Source organism: Hyaena hyaena, unplaced genomic scaffold, assembly GCF_003009895.1.
Source record: "Hyaena hyaena isolate Hyena2069 unplaced genomic scaffold, ASM300989v1 scaffold_318, whole genome shotgun sequence".
NCBI lineage: Eukaryota > Metazoa > Chordata > Mammalia > Carnivora > Hyaenidae > Hyaena > Hyaena hyaena.
In genome coordinates this window covers 1,459,244-1,472,046 of record NW_024080949.1, presented here as the reverse complement: position 1 = coordinate 1,472,046, position 12,803 = coordinate 1,459,244, and the positions used below count along the sequence as shown (strand labels likewise).

General features: G+C 42.3%; 1 protein-coding gene across 5 annotated transcripts in view; it reads right to left on the bottom strand.

The window, feature by feature from the left end:
* TAB3 (TGF-beta activated kinase 1 (MAP3K7) binding protein 3) overlaps window positions 1–12,276 on the bottom strand; it is an 89,552-nt gene extending 77,276 nt beyond the window's left edge. For all 5 annotated transcript variants that reach the window (XM_039248775.1, XM_039248779.1, XM_039248777.1 and 2 more), the window contains exon 1: window positions 12,112–12,276. The gene's annotated coding sequence lies outside the window, so the exon portion shown is untranslated. The remainder of the gene's footprint in view (window positions 1–12,111) is intronic.
* Between the last annotated feature and the right edge of the window lie 527 nt (window positions 12,277–12,803).

Below are 12,803 nucleotides of genomic sequence, written 5' to 3'. Positions count from 1 at the left end.
TGGGGCGCCTGGGTGGCTTAGTCGGTTAAGCGTCCGACTTTCGCTTAGGTCATGATCTCGCGGTTCGTGGGTTCGAGCCCCGCGTCGGGCTCTGTGCTGACTGCCAGCTCAGAGCCTGGAGCCTGTTTCAGAGTCTGTGACTCCCTCTCTCTCTGACCCTCCCCTGCTCACGCTGTCTTTCTCTCTCTCTCCTAGAAATAATTAAAAATATTTAAAAAATTTAAAAAAAAAATGGATTAAAGACTTGAACATATAACACATGAAACCATAAAACTCCTAGAAGAGAACATAGGCAGTAATAAGCTTGACATTAGTCTTGGTGATGATTTTTCTCAATCTGGCTCCAAAAGCAAAGGCAACAAAAGCAAAGCAAACAAGTGGGACTACATCCAACTATGCACAGCAAAGGAAATCATTAACAAAAATGAGAAGACAACCTACTGAATAGGAGAAAATATTTGCAAATCGTCTCTCTGAGAACTCCTACAACTCAATAGTAAAAAAAAAAAAAAAAAAAAAATTAAAAATGGGCAGAAGATCTACATAGTTCTCTACCCAAAACATGCAAATGGCCAATAGCTACATGAAAAGATGCTCAACATCATTAATGATCAAATAATGCAAATCAAAAGCACAATGAGGGGCGCCAAGTTGGCTCAGGTGGTAGAGCACATGAGTCTTGATCTCAGAGTCATGAGTTTGATACTTACATTGGGCTTAGAGCTTACTTCAAAAAAGAGAATAGTGGAGGAAAAAAACCACAATGAGATAATATATCACACTTGTCAGAATGACTAATATTGGGGTCCCTGGTGGCTCAGCTGGTTAAGTGTCCAACTCTTGATTTTGGCTCAGGTGATGATCTTGTGGTTCATGAGATCAATCGAGCCCCGTGTCAGGCTCTGGGCGCTGACAGCACAGAGCCCACCTGGGATTCTCTCTCTTTCAAAATAAATAATAAATATTAAAAAAAAGAGTGACTAATATCAAAAAAAAGCAAGAAATAACAAGTGCTGGTGGGGATGTGGAAAAAATGGAACCCTGTCCACTGTTGGTAGGAATGCAAATGGAACAGCCACTATGGAAAACAGTATGGAGATTTCTCAATAACTTAAAAATAGTACTATCATGTGATCCAGCAATTCCACTTCTGGGCATTTATCCAAAAACAGAAAAACCACTACCTCCCATATTCACTGCAGCATTATTTACAATAATCAAGAAAGTTAAATACCATATGATCTCACTTATATGTAAAAAAAAAAAATCTTTAAAAAAAAAAAAGCTCAGTGATACACAAAACAGATTAGATCAGTGGCTGCCACAGACAGCAAACAGGGGTAGGCAAATGGATGAAGAGGGTCAAAAGGTACAAAATTCCAATTATAAAATAACTAAGTCCTGGGGATGTAATGTACATCATGGCAAGTATAATTAATATAGCACTGCACACTTGAAAGCTGCTAAGAGAGTAAATCTGAAAAGTCGTCATCAAAAGTGGGGTGCCAGGGTAGCTCAAACAGTTAAAGCGTATGACTTCAACTCAGGTCATGATCTCACAGTTCATGGGTTCGAGCTCCACATCAGGCTCTGTGCTGACAGCTTGAAGCCTAGATCCTGCTTCAGATTCTGTGTCTCCCTCTCCCTCTGCCCTTCCCCTGCTTGTGGCCTTGGTCAGTCTCTCTCTCTCTCTCAAAAATAAATAAAGATTAAAAAAAAAAAAAGTCTTCGTCAAAAGAGAAAATGGGGTAATAACTATGCATGGTGACAGATGTTACTTAGAGTTACTATGGTGAACATTTTGCAATATACAGAAATATGGAATCATTGTGTTGTGGGCCTGGAACTAAAATGGTATGTTATATGTTATATTTGTACCTCAATTAAAAAAAAAAAAACTGAAGTATATTACTACTACTTTAAAAATTGAATCTGTACTTAAAACGTTTCCTACAAAGCAAACTCTAGGTCTAAATGGCTTCAGGGCTCAGTTCTACCACACCTTTAAAGGAAAAATAGGGGCGCCTGGGTGGCTTAGTCGGTTAAGCGTCCGACTTTCGCTTAGGTCATGATCTCGCGGTTCGTGGGTTCGAGCCCCGCGTCGGGCTCTGTGCTGACTGCCAGCTCAGAGCCTGGAGCCTGTTTCAATCTGTGACTCCCTCTCTCTCTGACCCTCCCCTGCTCACGCTGTCTCTCTCTCTCTCTCCTAGAAATAAATAAAAAAACATTAAAAAAAATAAAGGAAAAATAAAACCTATCTTCTCACCCTTTCTGAGAAGAAACAGTCTACAACTATGCACAATACATAAATAAGTCCCACATTCATGATGTTGCCCACGAGTATACTAGGATTCCATTTATACAAAGCACAAAAGTAGGCAAAAATATATAATGTTAAATGTCAGGAAAATGATGAAGGAAATTAAAAGATACAAACTTCTGGTTATTTAAAAAAAAAAAAGGCAGGGAAATGACTAGGGGTATAAGGTAATAAGTGATCAGACAGGCACATAAAGGGGCTTCTACATGGCTGGTAATGTTCACTTTCCTGATCTGGGGGCTGGTACAAAAGTGTGCTCAGTGAAAATTCACTGAGCTGTTTACTACTGACATGCTTTCTGTACATTTAATAAACTTTTAACAAGCTCTTTTTTTAAGTAAGGAGGAATACTTATTTTTCAAAATTTGTTAAAGGATAGGAGTAAAAAAGTCTGAAGTCCATTGCTTCAGGGCAAAGAAATCAAATAACTAACAACAACTGAAAAAGCAAGTATCAGACAACATGTTAACCAGCAAAAAATATTCATAGAAGCGCCAAACCAACTAGGAACTCTCACACTTACAGTAAAATTGGTTTGAAACTATTCAAATCCAAAAAGGTAAATCGAAGTATATCTAGATTTAGTGACTAGTATTGGGTCATAAAGATCTAAGATAAGCCACTTGATGTTTTTGATAAGAAGGTCTTTCAAATCTTAGAAATGAATAGATTCACACCTCTAGTCAAATTTAATTTTATAAATGAAGAAACGAAAGTCCTTTGAGTAGGGTAATTTGTCCAAAGTCTTAAGCAGCTCTCCGTAAGGCAAAGTTATTTAATTAAGTTTATCACTCTCCCAATTTTCTTTAAGTTCTAGAGGATTCACACCCAGCAAAAGAATTTGTTTACTGGCAGTGTCCTTCAGTATAGGCTATATTCAATTTAAACATTTTCATCCAAATGTTATCAACTCAAAATTAATTTCTGTGCCATCCAAGACTTATAGCCAAAAGCTATTCCTGGAGCAGAAAAGATAAGACTTTCTAAAAGTAAAGTTCATGATGTGCAACCTAACCGATAACTTTCTGTTTACACTAAATGGCTCTGTGTGACATGTGTGGTAATTTAGAACGACAATGGCACCTAGAGCATAAGGTACCTCTGAAAAAGACCAAAACACCACTAATGACCACAATCTGAAATCAGTATAGAGTTAAAAAAAAAAAAAGTGCTAAATCTGTGACAATAAATTTTTCTACTAACTTAATTTCTTATTAAATCAGCTTAAAAAATTAATTTCTCCAATTCATTCTAGTTAACTTCTATATCCAATATGAAGAATGTATGCTTTCTCTGTAACTTTAACATTTAAAAAAAATTTTTTTTAACATTTTATTTATTTCTGACAGAGAGAGAGAGAGACAGCGTGGTCAGGGGAGGGTCAGAGAGAGAGGGAGATACAGAATCTGAAGCAGGCTCCAGGCTCTGAGCTGTCAGCACAGCCCAACACGGGGCTCAAACCCACGGACGGTGAGATCATGACCTGAGCTTAAGCTGAAGCCAGACGCTTAACCAACTAAGCCACCCAGGCGCCCCATGTAACGTTAACATTTTTTTTTTTAATTTTTTATTTTACAGAGAGAGAGAACGTGAGCAGAGAGAGAGAGAGAGAGAGAGAGAGAGAGAGAGAGAATATGAATTTCAAGTAGGCTCCTGACATGGGGTTCGATCCTGCCACCTTCGGATCATGACCTGAGTCGAATTCAAGAGTTGGACGCTTAAGTGACTGAGCCACCCAGGCACCCCAACTTTAAAATTTTTTAAAGAATGACTTGTTATTCTGAAGTTAACTCCATCAAAAGTGTACAGTACATAGAATGAACCATTTAGTCCTGTGAAAACATTTTTAAATTATATAAACACTTTAGGGACGCCTGGGTGGCTAAGTCGGTTAAGTGTCCGACTTCGGCTCAGGTCATGATTTCACATGAGATCCCGTGATCTCATTCGAGCCCCGCGTCGGGCTGTGCTGACAGCTAGCTCAGAGCCTGGAGCCTGTTTCAGATTCTGTGTTTCCCTCTCTCTCTGACCTTCCCCTGCTCGCACTCTGACTCTCAAAAAAAATAAATAAAAAACATTTTAAAAAATTATATAAACACTTTAGTCTCCACTCTATCCCCAAGCATTCTTTCCACTATCATAAACTCTTTCCTTTTATTTCAAACTAGAAAGTTCAGCACCAAGATGAATGCCTGGACTCGCAATCCCCAGGGCAAACACCTGAGCTTCTGAAGTCTGCAGAAAACTTAATTCAGAAAATGGTTTTATGGCCACAGACACCCCATTCACTAAAGAAATGGAGGTCTTAATGATTTAAATACAAACATTAAAAATGACTTAACCACTGGGGCTTCTGGGTGGCTTAGTTGGTTGAGTGTCCAGCTTCGGCTTGGGTCATGATCTCAGTTGGTGAGTTCGGGCCCTGTGTTGGGCTCTGTGCTGTGAGTGCAGAGCCTACTTGGGATTCTTGGTCTCCCTCTTTCTCTGTGTCTCCCTCTCTCTCTGCTCCTCCCCTGCTTGTGCTCTCTCTCTCAAAAATAAACATAAAAAAAATTCTAATGACTTAACAACTAATGCAACATGGTATCCTGGATGGGATCCTGGCACAGAAAAAGGGCATTATTGGGAAAGCTAGTGAAACAAACAAAATTGCAGTTTAGTTGATAGAAATGTACCAATGTTAATGTCTTTAGTTTTGACAAATATACTACGGTTATGTATACCCGGATGAAGGGTATATGGAAACTCTATACCATCATTGCAACTTTTTTGTAAATCTAAAGTTATTCAAAAATAAAAAGCTTTTTGAAAAGAAAATTTTTGACAGCAAAAACTACCAAAAGTTAAGAAGTCTGTACCTCAATTCCAACACAATCAAAATGTCCAGTTAGTGTCTTCACAAGGCCTAAACTGGTGGCGGGGCGGGGGGGGGAGTACAAAAAAAGACTTAAAATGTTACCTATTTTTCCAGTATTACTAAATAAACCCCAGGAAAGCTTCAAAAAAAAAAAAAAAAAGGTGCTTACATCAGGCAGGTATGAAAATGAAAAGCTATGAAACCATTTCTCAGTGGAAAAGGAGAACAATACTATTTAAGTATAAAACACACAGGCAGTGGACAGCCAAGCAGAGAGGAGTATTTTAGAGGTCCTAACACAGTAACACTTAGTAATAAATATACCTGTAACATTACTTATGCACTGGCCTAGGGGCTAGCTGCTATTTTAAGTGCTTTATATATATTACCACGCTGAACCCTCCCAAGAACCTAGAAGATAGGCAGTACAGTGCCAGTAAGTACATTCCACAAACAAGAAGTTCTGGAAGTGACAGAACAGAGATTTGAGGGCAACCGCTATACTAAACAGCCTTTTGAGGACCCACACCAGGAAAAAAGTTCTGCCTTCTAGAGACCAGGTCCCACTACTCACCCTGTCCTCCGCATCCACTAGAGAAGCAAGCCCTCTGCCCAAGACTTGGTAGTCCTTGCTAGGATCCAGAAGGAATGTGACTCCCCCGTCCCATCTTCAAGATTGTATTCATAATCTTGCAGTACCTCCTGTACTCAATGTGGGCTCTTGTTGAGACACTGTTATACACTGAAGTTAGTTTTTACAATACTATCAGTCTTCAAATTCAGATACGTGGGACTGGCCTGGGAATCTGAAGGCCTTGTGTGACTTTATTTCTGTGGGAAAACGGTGGTGAATTCCAAAAAGATAGTCTTATAAATGGACCATTTAGAAGCTGAGGCTCCTTCCACACAAAATTTGGCCTTATAGATGCCAAGATAATTAAATAAATTTCAATAAAAGACACTGCAGTAACTCACATCATCTACTTTTGCTCATATATCAAGGTGGCAGTTTCTTATACTTAACATAATAGGAATAGTGTTATTGAAAAAAATTAGCTTAATATGCACTTCCTACACTACAGCCAATTTTGGATATATCCAGCCGTTAATATACTGCTCTCCCTTCCCCCTGCCCCCATCAGCTCTGCACTAAAAATTACTACCAAGGGGCGCCTGGGTGGCTCAGCTGGTTGAGTATCCGACTCTTGATTTCAGCTCAAGTCATGATCCCAGAGACATGGGATCAAGCCCTGCACCAGGCTGCACCGAAGCATGGAGGCTGCTTCAGATTCTCTCTCTGCCTCTGCCCTTCTCCCCTGCTCACACACTCTCCCACTAAAATAAACAAATAAAAAAATTACTGCCAAATACACAAATGTTTTCTTTCTCTCTCTCTCTCTCTCTCTCCTTCACTCACTCACACACATACACACACCCCCACAGCACAGAAGGGGTGCCATCTCAGAAGTTACTAATAGCAGGAGTAACAAGGATGATGGCAGTATATACTAAGAAAAACTAACTCTTCTTGAGTATTTACTATTGCTAGTTATGTTCTCAATATGCACTATACATCCACTGGCTCATTTCATCCTCACAAAAACCCTATGAGGTAAATATTACACTACCCCAATTTCAAAAATGAGGAAACAGGTCAGTGATTAAGCAACTTGCCCAAGCCAAGATCACAGAGCTAGTGTCAAAAGTAAGATTTGAACATTTGAGCATTTTACCACACAGATATTTTTAACCACTGCACCCTGGGTATAATTAAATAATTAGGCAAACTCTTAAAGAAAGGGTGCTTACCCCATTTGTAAAATAAGAGTGATTTGGAGACCAAAAAAAAAAAAAAAAAAAAGAGAGAGAGAGAGAGAGAGATCTTGCCTTTCACCAGCAATATATCTTTCAACCAAGCTAAGACTGAACACATTTACAGAGAACAAATTTCAAATGTGTTTTGCTTTGCTTTTATCACTTTGAAATCCCTCACTTGTCTGAACACTACAACAGTGGTAACAGCACGTAATTCCAACAACAGACTAATAAAACCTTATTTTAAAATCTTCAGGTAAAACAAACACTGTCCCTCTTTATCATTAAGTAAACGAGGATAAAATAACTGCTACAGTTACAGTTCAAATACCTTTGAAAAGTTTCAAAACAGCAACAAGAGATAGTGGGAACAAGATATGGTTTTTATGACAAAGCAAAACTGTTCTTTCCACAACACTGTAACATCTGCTTTGAGGACAAATATTAACCTGGGATGGGCTGAACAGCTATATTTCAAAACATGTGCCTAAATTTAAAAATTCTTCACTGACAATCTACAAAGGCTATCTGTTTAATCTCCCCAAAGAGCCACCTGATGCATATAACACATCTAATTTTGGACAGCTAAAAGGTGTGTTCCATACCATCCCACTGAGTAATTAACAAAAAGCATGCAACCCCCAACAACTTCGGGAGCACACCCGGATTTTTTAAATCATCTATTTGAATCTCAGAACTCGACTTCCCAGCAAACAAAGGTCTATGTGGCAGGAGTCCAAACCAGTCCACAAAAGCTAAAACACCCGTAAGGTTACTGAAGTATAATAAAATACCAAACCTGCACGGGCAACATTTCTCTGGGAAAACTCACTTTGCAATTAACTTTACAATAAAAGCAACTACTCCTGCTCCACTCAGCCCTCCAGTAGCAACGAATTCTTCACCCTGGCCCGCTGCAGGACCACAGGCCCAGGCTCCCATGATCAAGGCAGAGCAGGAGAAAAGGCAAGGAACACGGTAGTTGGCAGTGCATGAGGCTTCCGAGTTAGGGCTAAAAGGCAGAGCTGTGGTGGGAGGACGTCCTGGGATAAGGCAGGCAGGATCTACTTGGGAGAGCAGGATGAAGGGTGGGGCAAGAGAAGTGTGAGGGTCAGGGTGGGCTACAGCAGAGGACAACAGGGAAGGGCCCACTTCTGGAGCAGATGAGCTTTTACAAACTTTCCTTCTTAATGCTTAAGAGAGGGAAGGAAAAGAAAAAGACAAACAGTGGCAAAGATCTTGACAGTGCCCCTCTCACTCTGGCTACTCTCATTCCTCTTTTCAATAAAGAATGGAAGGGGTTAAGCAGCGCCTGAGTGGCTCAGTGGGTTGGGCGACCGACTTCAGCTCAGGTCATGATCTCACGTTTGTGGGTTCGAGCCCCACCGTCAGGTTCTGTACTGACAACTAGGAGTCTGGAGCCTGCTTTGGATTCTGTGTCTCCCTCTCTCTCTGCCCCTCCCCAACTTGTGCTCTCTCTCAAAAATAAACAAACATTGGGGCGCCTGGGTGGCCCAGTCGGTTAAGCGTCCAACTTCGGCTCAGGTCATGATCTCTTGGTTTGTGGGTTCGAGCCCTGCGTCGGGCTCTGTGCTGACAGCTCAGAGCCTGGAGCCTGCTTCAGATTCTGTGTCTCCCTCTCTCTCTGACCCTCCTGTTTCATGCTCTCTCTCTCAGAAGTAAAACATTAAAAAAATTAAAAAAAAAAAAAAAAAAAAAGAACGGAGTGGGTTCAGTAAGGGGTCTTGTCCAGGTCCTTCTTGATCCCGTAGAGCACAGGGATTAGGAGAAGGAAAATGGACCTATAGGAGTTTTGTTTTCCTCCTTGTCAGCATCCACTCTGCCGATGACTTCGGTGTTGATCAGAACTAAGGGAACCTAAGTAAGGGCTCTGGGTACCTGCAGAAACAGCCAGTAGTAAAAAGGGAGGAAGGAACCTAAGGAAATTTGACACAGGAAGTGGGATAGTGCAGGGTCAGACAAACAAGTTAACTGAATTGCCAATGAATTAAACTATAATAACCATTCTCAAATATTTAGGATTAATAATTTTGAGAGTTTCCAGTATTTCATTAGGTCCATTTCACTTTTACACAAACAAGTATTTGTGGCCATGGTAATAAATTGAGGCTTATTATGTGGAAGATAAGAAAATATACTTCTAAATACATAGGAGGTAATTTCCTGGTGCTTTTTCTTTATACAGTGGCAATATAAATCATTTCAGAAAAGGCTTTTTTGTTTACTGAATGAGCACTCAGTTACAGTATCATCTGTCAAGTTTTTCACCCCAATAGCCCAAACATCATGAGTAATTACCTTCACAAATAAGGAAGGATAATTAACTCTTTCTTGGGAGTATAACTGTAATGAAAAAGTTGCTCATTCAGCCCAAACACCGCTTGTCAGGACTGGAAGCTATTATTTGCAAGCAAAGCTCCAAACTCATACACACAGATGCATCCAGAGCCCAGGACTTCAGGCTGTACCTCCAGCCTCTAACGCCCACATTTCCACGAGATGGGGCTACATAACCGAAGGTCCCCCAAACAAGTTACTTCTTAAACGATGACACAGTAAATCCCAAATTCCAGAGTAACATTTCCACAACTCCCAACCAGGGGTAATTAATTCAAGAGGCAAACCTGAGCAAGTGACCTGCTGGAGGGCGAGCGCCAGGCACTCAGCTTCCTTTTTTCTCCCCCTATTATTTTAGCTGCTTCTCTTCCAGGTGCGCTCTCTCCTGAGAGGAGATGAGGGCCAGGAGGCAAGCTCAGCAGCACGTCAAAGAGGCAAGAGCAGAGACCATTAGGGGACAAAAAGGACCATCCGCCAGGCACTGGCAAGATGTTCCTGCTGTTTCACTGACAGGTCAGATACTGCTTGGGAACCTGCAAGATTTTTCACTCCCTAGCCCCACAGCAGATTATACTGGATCCCAGAATAGCTGCCACATTTTCTGCAAATGACAAAGTGGATCCAAAACCTCTGTACTAAATTAAAGAGAAGAAAAACAGTGTCTGTTATCAAATACTCCACTTGTTGGAGAAGGTAGGTGGGTGGGTGTGTGTATGTATACCTCCAAGCTATGATAAAGCAAATTCAAACCCCTAGAAATACTTGGTATTTTATTTTAGTAATGTAATTTGAAAAACTATTCAGGACCAGAAGAAACAAAATATTTAAGCTCTGAAGTATCCTGGGCACGCTGAAACTGGAGACAAAGTTACAGAAAACATCTGAATTTCACATAGGTCACTAATCAGCAGACTTCTGTTAAAATGTTACCTCTGGCTGCAAAATGAACGTGTCTGAAAAGAAGGAAAAAACAACAATAACAACAACAAAACACTTGAGATTATCTCCAACCAAGAACACTGAAATCTTTCAAGATAACCAACAGAACTGAAAGGTTTCTTTGTAACAAAAATTTCCATTTTCATGAAATTTTTATCAGTTAGCACACACACTTATGCAGAATATAGTAGAAAAAGCACATATTCTAAAATCAGACACACATGAATCTGGGTTCTAGCTCTGCAGTTTGCCAGCTATAAAACCTCCTTGGGAAAACTCCTGAAGAATACTACAGGTTACTGTGGTTATCTGTACAACAGGAAGAACATTACCTGCACAGGGGAGCAATGAGAATTAAGTGCAAACATACATAAGCCACCAAACCCAGTGTTTGAATAGACTCAATACTAGCCAGCTTCCTCAGCTCCAACACAAACTGCACAGAATATGCCAATGAAAAACATCTATGTAACTGAGAAGACTGTGTCAAATCAACATGTGAATTCAGAGTGACAGAACATAATTATGTTCTGTTCAATGTAAAGATGAAAGTCATATATTTATCTTCATTGAAGTCTTTCCTTTGATTGAGCTGAGCCAGTCCTAAGCAAACAGGGCTAGGGGGCTAAAGCTGAAAAACTTCGTACCAAGTTGCTCTAAAATATGTACGTGTATTTGCTTGCATTCTTGACATCACACAAAATTTACCGTGAATGATGATGCCTTTTATCATACTGTTAAATGCTAAGTTCTCATCTAAAAACCCTTTTCTTGATCGACAGGTTTCTTTCTTCTTACAAACGTTCTGATTGCAAAACATTTGCAAAGCAGAGAAAAAAATAAATTCCTTTATTCTTGTAAAATGCAAAAGTGAGAAAAAGAAACTAAGTTTGTCAAATTGATCTTCTTTCTCATTCATTCTTGTTCTTTCACAAACCAGAACTAAATACATCACATGCTAAAATTATTGTCGGATTGACAAACATCACTGAAGAACACAGGGAATTGACAAGCCCTGTCTGGATCAAAGGTGACAAATGTTCTTAAGCAATTTAAATAAATTACGTTTCAGTAAAGACAAAAATGCTTTTTATCAACACCATGAACTTTTGACTTTATACGCAGCCTACTTGATAACCCACCTTTATCCCTCATCCCATCCCCCCAAATCCTGTTTTTTGTGCCCTTTTAATGAGCTGGCACACAGGACTAAACTACACAACTCCAACTGGGAATAACTAATCTGTTGTCGGACCTCAGAGGAATGCTTGTGCGATCTTTGTCTAAAACAAAACACAAAAAACAAAAAACAAAAACGGAAACCAGGTTTTGGCCTTACTCCACACCTGCCACTAATTTGCAAACCCCGTTTAGAACAATTACTACTATTACCAACCTTCCCCCACAGCTCTCCATACCCTCAAGAGACCCAACCTTGATGCTGACTAGTCCTCATCCCCAAACGCCTTGCTGGGGGCTTGAAGCCCGTCCACTGAGGTTCACTCTCCGCAACGTCCAGGGTGCGGCGAGGAAGGACACCATCCCCTCTGTTTGGGGGGTGAAGGCCAAGCAAGGCCCCCGGCCACTCCCTCTTTCCTCGGCCTCCCAGGGCGTCTGGGGCGGGCGCGCCAGGCCCTGCGCAGACCTCCAATAGCCCCGCAATTCCCGGTGTCCGCCTCAACCCCAGGCCGAGCCGAGCCCCCGGGACGCCCGCATTTGCGCGCACACCTAGCGCCCGGGAGCTGGGTCTGCGAGACGACCCCAGGGCCACCCCAGACGCCCCGGCTCGGGCAGGTGCCGGGCCCTTCTCGAGGACACTCACCCGGCAGCCGCTGCTCCCTGTCTGCTGCCGCCGCTGCCTCGCCTTCTCGCCCGCCGCCTGCTCCCGCGGGGGGGTCCGGGCTGGCGCCGCTTCCCCGCCCGACCCCCCTCGGGTGCGCGCTGCGCGGGGCCCGGTCTGGTGAGAGCCGCCGCCGCTGCCACCGCCGCCGCCGCCCCCTTTCCTTTCCTCCCTCCTCCCTCAGTGCGTCCCTCCCACCGAGGCCCGCCTCGTATTTCCTGGATCCGGTCTCAGCTAGAGCTTGGCAAGCGAACCGCGGGCTTCAGGACTCTCGTCGGGTGCCGTCGCTCGCCAGGCACAAAGATGGCGCCGCCGGGGACTGCCGAAGGCGATCTCGCGAGACTTCTCCCACAGCGCCTGGAGAGCGGGGGCCCACAGGAAAGGTGGTCAATTAGGGCAGCCTCAGCTGCCCTCAGAGCAAACACTCCTCCGAAGCGAAAATGGGCGGTACCAGTTACGGCGGAAGTTATTGCGGCTGCGCGGAACGGGGAGTAACGCATGCTCAGAACGGCTCCTGAAGTAAGACCCAGTTCTCCGTGTTTTACCTGTTTCCTTCCAGAGGCAAGGGGGCGGAGAAAGGGTGGGCGGAGGAACCAGAAATGAAACCCGGGAAAGGGTTGGGCAGGGCTGACTGGGAAAGTGGGAGGTGTCCCTTAACGCTTGGTCCTCCCTCT